Source organism: Tinamus guttatus, unplaced genomic scaffold (assembly GCF_059628265.1).
Source record: "Tinamus guttatus ecotype Peru unplaced genomic scaffold, ASM5962826v1 Tinamus_guttatus_pri_ptg000025l, whole genome shotgun sequence".
In the NCBI taxonomy this organism is placed as follows: domain Eukaryota; kingdom Metazoa; phylum Chordata; class Aves; order Tinamiformes; family Tinamidae; genus Tinamus; species Tinamus guttatus.
Window position 1 is genome coordinate 767,143 of NW_028288559.1, and position 5,361 is coordinate 772,503.

A 5,361-nucleotide genomic window follows, 5' to 3' on the forward strand; every position below is an offset into this window, starting at 1 on the left:
CATTAAGTCATAATCTCTTTTATCATTAAGTAACATGCAATTTTTATTAGCTTAAGTAAAGCTAAAAACACACCCTACAAATGCTTTTGGATTATCAAAGTTGCTTTTGTAGCAGATATGGAAAATTAGCTCCCCTGTATTAATGACAGGGAACTCCTCAAGAAGAGGAGGAAAATCAGTGGCCCCATTTAAATCCCCCTGTCCTCGTCTGTCCATTGGACCATCTGCAGCGCCGTGCCACTGCTCCCTGGTTGCAGTGCTGCTCCCCCAGCACCAGGCAGGGACAGGATAGGCCTTCAGGAGCTCTCGTGTAAATACAGACAAACCGGAACTCCACAAATGTTCACTGAGAAAGTGAGAAACCAAAATCATCGCACAAATACTTAGAAAAAAAGAATACGTCCTCATTGCTGAGCAGCAAGATCAACAGTTAAAATGAATGGCATTATATTAACAGGGAGAGACACAGTCTGGCATTGGTTGTGATTGCAGATGTCACTTCATACTTCTTGGAGAGGCTCCTGGTCAGGTAGAACCTTCTGGAAGGAGGAGGCAACTCCCAGGAGTGGCAGTCACATATGAGGTGAGGCAAGAGATGACTTTTCCGCTACTTCCCAAATTGCACAGTGTCAAGCTCTACAGAGCAGAACAGGGTACTGATCCGGCGCTTTTTGTGCATCAAATGCGATCTGCTTCCAGCCTGCAGGAAGCAGCAGAGGAGCATGGATTGATGAGGCTTCCGTGACAGCAAGCAACTGGGCCGCTGTGTTCTCGCGGGTCTGCGTCCTCAGAGGTGCTGCTGGCCCAAAAACTCACTCTGTGATGTGCTGACGCCTCCCAGTACCTTCTACGCGTTGTGTGATGTCTAAAGCAAAGAACACCTTGGCTCTCTTACACAGTATATGCTGGTCAAGAAGATGACAGTCACAGGATAGACTACCAGAAGAAATGGTGAGCTCTAAGGTGATGGAAGACCATTTTCCTGTGGATCCTGAGGAAACTGAGCAAATTTCATTACAACTCAGAAAGCTTCAGATTTACAGATTTTTGCTTCTTACTGAGCTGCTGGACACATCAGGATACATTAGGAAGAGGTTTCACAAAGCCGATTTTGTGTTTTCTCCCTTCTGGAAAACATCTTCTGTAATTAAAGGCAGCTAGCACCCAGCTTTTGAGTTTTAAAGCACTTTGTAGTCTTTGCAGATGCTCACTTTAAGAAAAGCTCTGGGTTTTCCTTCTAGTCCTGTCTCACACATTAGAAGTGCAGCTTTTGAAATATTTATCAAAATCAATTGTCCAAATATTGTCCAACAAGATGAGTTTCTTGTCCAGTCAGCTCCAAGTTGAATAAAAACCCTTCTTTATTCCTCCCCTTATGCTTATCTTACAACCTGAGAACTCAAAGAAATTTTAAATAAACATTGCCTTGGGAAACAAATACTGTAAATGTATTTTTTCCTTGAAATATGCACAACCAGTGAGACAACAAGCTCCACAGTAAAAAGCAGTAGGAAAGTGTAGGGAATTAGCTCTGAATGCACCGTGTTATGCAAGCATTTCACCAATGGCATTCAAAAAAAAAAGGGAACCGAAGGAGTCTCTGGTTTCAGGTCACATAGTACAGCTTTGCCCACCGTACATGAAGGATGCGTTCCTAATAGTGCAACAGCTGGTGATTTGATGGATAGCAAAGCAAGCTCTTTCCCATAAGAACTAATGTAATGGCAGAAGGAAATGCATGTAGGCCTGAAGCGTCTGTGCAATTTAAATGCACAGGGACAGAATATAATGGTATGGAGGATGGGGCCACAGGAGCACAATCATCAAATTTGTCAACTGGAGGAGATGCTGGATTTCAGAGGCTGAATTTTCAGAAGCAGGCACTTCTCCAGAAAAGACCTCAATGGCTTGGTCTGGTGAGACTTCCTAAAACCTGATGCCCATCATTCAGTGTGTGTGTTCTTGCTGCCTCTCCCTAAGCTGTCACAGTTACATTATTGTCACCAGCTCTCACAGATGCATCAAGATCAAGCCAGTCAATCAAGGGTGAAGGATAAAAAATGTACTAATTGACAACAGAAGCAGCAGCACTGTTTAGTCAGTGGCAGAATACAGAGAGAAGGGATGCATAGCAAGCTGTGCTGTGTATAAACTCAGGCGCTTTTCCCTGAGATGAGCAACTTACTGTTTAGAATCTCCATGGTTGAGAAAAATAGGATCAAATACATGCAAAATATCTGACCATAGAGAAGGAATGAAAAACAAAATCTTTTCCCTCTCCAAGGCTTCATAATCCTGTGATAACCATTAGAGATGGTGAATAATTTCAGAAATCAATCCGTGGTTGTAACAGAATTTCAGTTCAGAAGCATCTAAGACAAAACAAGTTATAGAACTTAAATATGGATTTGCAAAGTTGAGATTTGGGAGCTCTTGCATCTCAACTGAGAGTTGCAGACTCTCAACCTCTTTTTTGTGTGTCAGGGTCTGCATGTGTAGGTCAAAGAGGACCTACAAAGAAGACATAATAATCTTGATGTGATTTGTTCATACAGTCACATGGAAAGATGTTCCATCCTCAAACACCTTTCTCCTGTCTCACTTTGTCCTCTCTGGCTGCCCCTTTGAAATTCCCACTTGTTTGTCTGGCTATAGGGTCTGAGCAGGCAGAAAGGTCTAGGGCCACAGTGTCAGGAGACAGGGCTGCCACTCTCATTATGTAGCAACCTCTGCAGCAATTTGAGCCTCTGCTTAAATCTCTGGAGATTTTATTGGAGATCACGGGGGACTTCTGGGAATCCCTGAAGAATTGCTGCTAATAGGCAAAGAGAAGCAGGGCCAGGCAAGGCTCTAGCCTCTTAGGAAGTTAGGGATGAGGAAAGCACCCACTGCAAGTTGGGGGATGACCTACAACTGGGAGGAGTGGCTGGTACAGCAGAGGGTCGTGCGGCTGTTCAGAAGGTCCTCCGCAGGCTGGAGTGACAGGCAGGGAGGAACTTCATGAAGTTCAACAACAGCAAGTGCAGGGGCCTCCACCTGAGGAGGAAGAGGAGGAACAAACTCTTGCTGTACATACCTTGTGCCCATCTGGAATTACTTGTATGGGATGCACATTCTTTAAGATAAGAGGGAAAAAAAAAAAAAAAGGACAAGGGATGAATCCCTGCATTTGTCCCAGGAGACATCCAAAGGCACCACAAGAGGCAGACTTTCCAACAGAAATGCCATGGTCTTGATGAAAATTTAGGGGTGAAGATTCATCTTTGCATAGTTTTACTTCAGGGGAAAGGAGAGAAAAAAACCAAAGCAACTCCAACTTTCGAAGGAGTAAGGGAACTGCAGTGGTAGAGCCAGGCTCTGAAGGAGCACAAACCTTAGAACACACATCAACAGCAGTTCTTTGCATCAAAGCCAAGCCTCTCAGCAGCACTGGGAACAGAAGAGCCCCACACCTACTAGCATGAAGCTGAAAAGTGACTAGGCCCAAGGCAGCACCACAAAAAGTTGACATTGATACAACCAAAAGGACTGCATTATAAAGTGGTGATGGCAGAAACCTGTCTCACTGGACTTTGCCTTTGATGTGGCTGGAAGGAACTGTTGTCAGCAAAGATTTTCTTTGTGCAGAAGGATGGCGTGAGAGCGTCAGAGCAACCAGAGAGGCCTCCACTGTACTGGAAGTGAGAAAAAGGCAGAGAGGAAGAAGACATCTTCCAGCACTTCTCATCTGAGCTTTCTTGAACTAGCAGTTTTCAAAAGGATCGTAGACAAGGCAGAGTGCTCTAAAATGGCCTCAAGTGTCCTGTATCCAGAGACTTCATCTTTCTGGGATGAAACTCCACACCTTGGAGAGATCATGCTTCAGCTGCAATCTCAAAGAGACCTCAGACACATGGATCCAAGCTGTGACAATGTAAAACCATCAGGAATCAGAATTATATACTGGGATATGATCATCACAAGTGGCACAGAAATATATGTTTGTAATCAAAACACACAAAAGGATAGGAACACTAAATACTGCAATTCGTTGAGAAAATGAGGAGCAAGGCAGACCTGTTGCACCTTCTGCCAGCCCTCAGAAAGAACGTGCCAGCCACACACGCTGCAAAGAGAAGGACCGACCCAGAAGACAGCGTGGAACCAATGTGTGACTTAGGAACTTACTTCTACAGAGAAGCAAAAGAAAGCACAAGGGTAATTCAATCAGTAACCATTTTCTCATTTATAAAATACTTGACTTCACTGTAAGTTTTAAATTGTCAATAGAGGGCATTCCAATCCTTCATTTTGGATAAACTAAGCTAATGAAGGTAACAAAAGCTGCTGGGATTTCATGCTTCTTGTGAACGTTCAGAAACAGTAGTGGGTTGATTTTACTGCCTAAGTGATTAATTTTACTTCCTATCAAGAGTCTAAAATAGAAAGCATTAAGATATAGAATAAGTTCTTATAAGATTCTGCTCACAGCATAAATAATTATTAGGTTTTAGGCATTCACCTGAAGCAGATATAAAGCAAATTTGTACAGAACTAAAACTTTACAAAATTTGTAATTGTAATTACAAAACCAACGCGCCCCCCCTCCCTCGAGGAGGGCAGCGCCCTGCCCACTCAAACTCTGCAGCGAGGGGAGGACAGTTTTGTCCTTGATTAGCAGCTCAGCCCGCGCCAGGACAGACCTCCCAGAGATGGCAAAATGCACCAGGCGGGCGGCGAGCCTGCGGGCCCTGCGGAGCAGCTCAAACTGTGCAGCCCAGCAAAAGAAACGGGCAACGCAGGTGGCCCAGATGTGCCTTACAATGACCAAAAGACTGTAAGGAGCTTGCTGCGAATCCAAGATACTGAAGTAACTGAAGACAAGCCTGCAAGCAGGGGCCTGACTGCAAGGACACAATGGGCGGGAGAAAAAAGTTTAATCGGTAGGTTGGTTGTTTCACTTTGAGTTAAATACTTGGTTATCCAACTCACGGCTGGTGTGAGGGGAACAAAAGACAGAGCGCTGCAAAGGGGTGAGGGAAGGACTGATGCAGCTCAGGGGTCTGGCTCGGTCCAGGCCCCATCAGAAGGGGGACCTGCGCTAGCACTGCTCGTGCCTTCATATGGTCACAGCTTAGGAATAAGCACAAGCCCCAACCCATTCCCACTGCCCCCACACCAACAGACAATCCTGAAGAGCTGCAACAGAGTCTACAGAGCCTCTTGCCCGCAGTCCAAACTGCAGCTCTGTGGACAAACCTCACAGGTCATTTTCTCCTGCACCCAAAACTGCATGCACGAAAGCTACACAGAGCCGCTCATTCTCCACTGCCTACAACTGATTCTGTGTCTATTTTATAGAGAGACCAGCGAGAACACAAA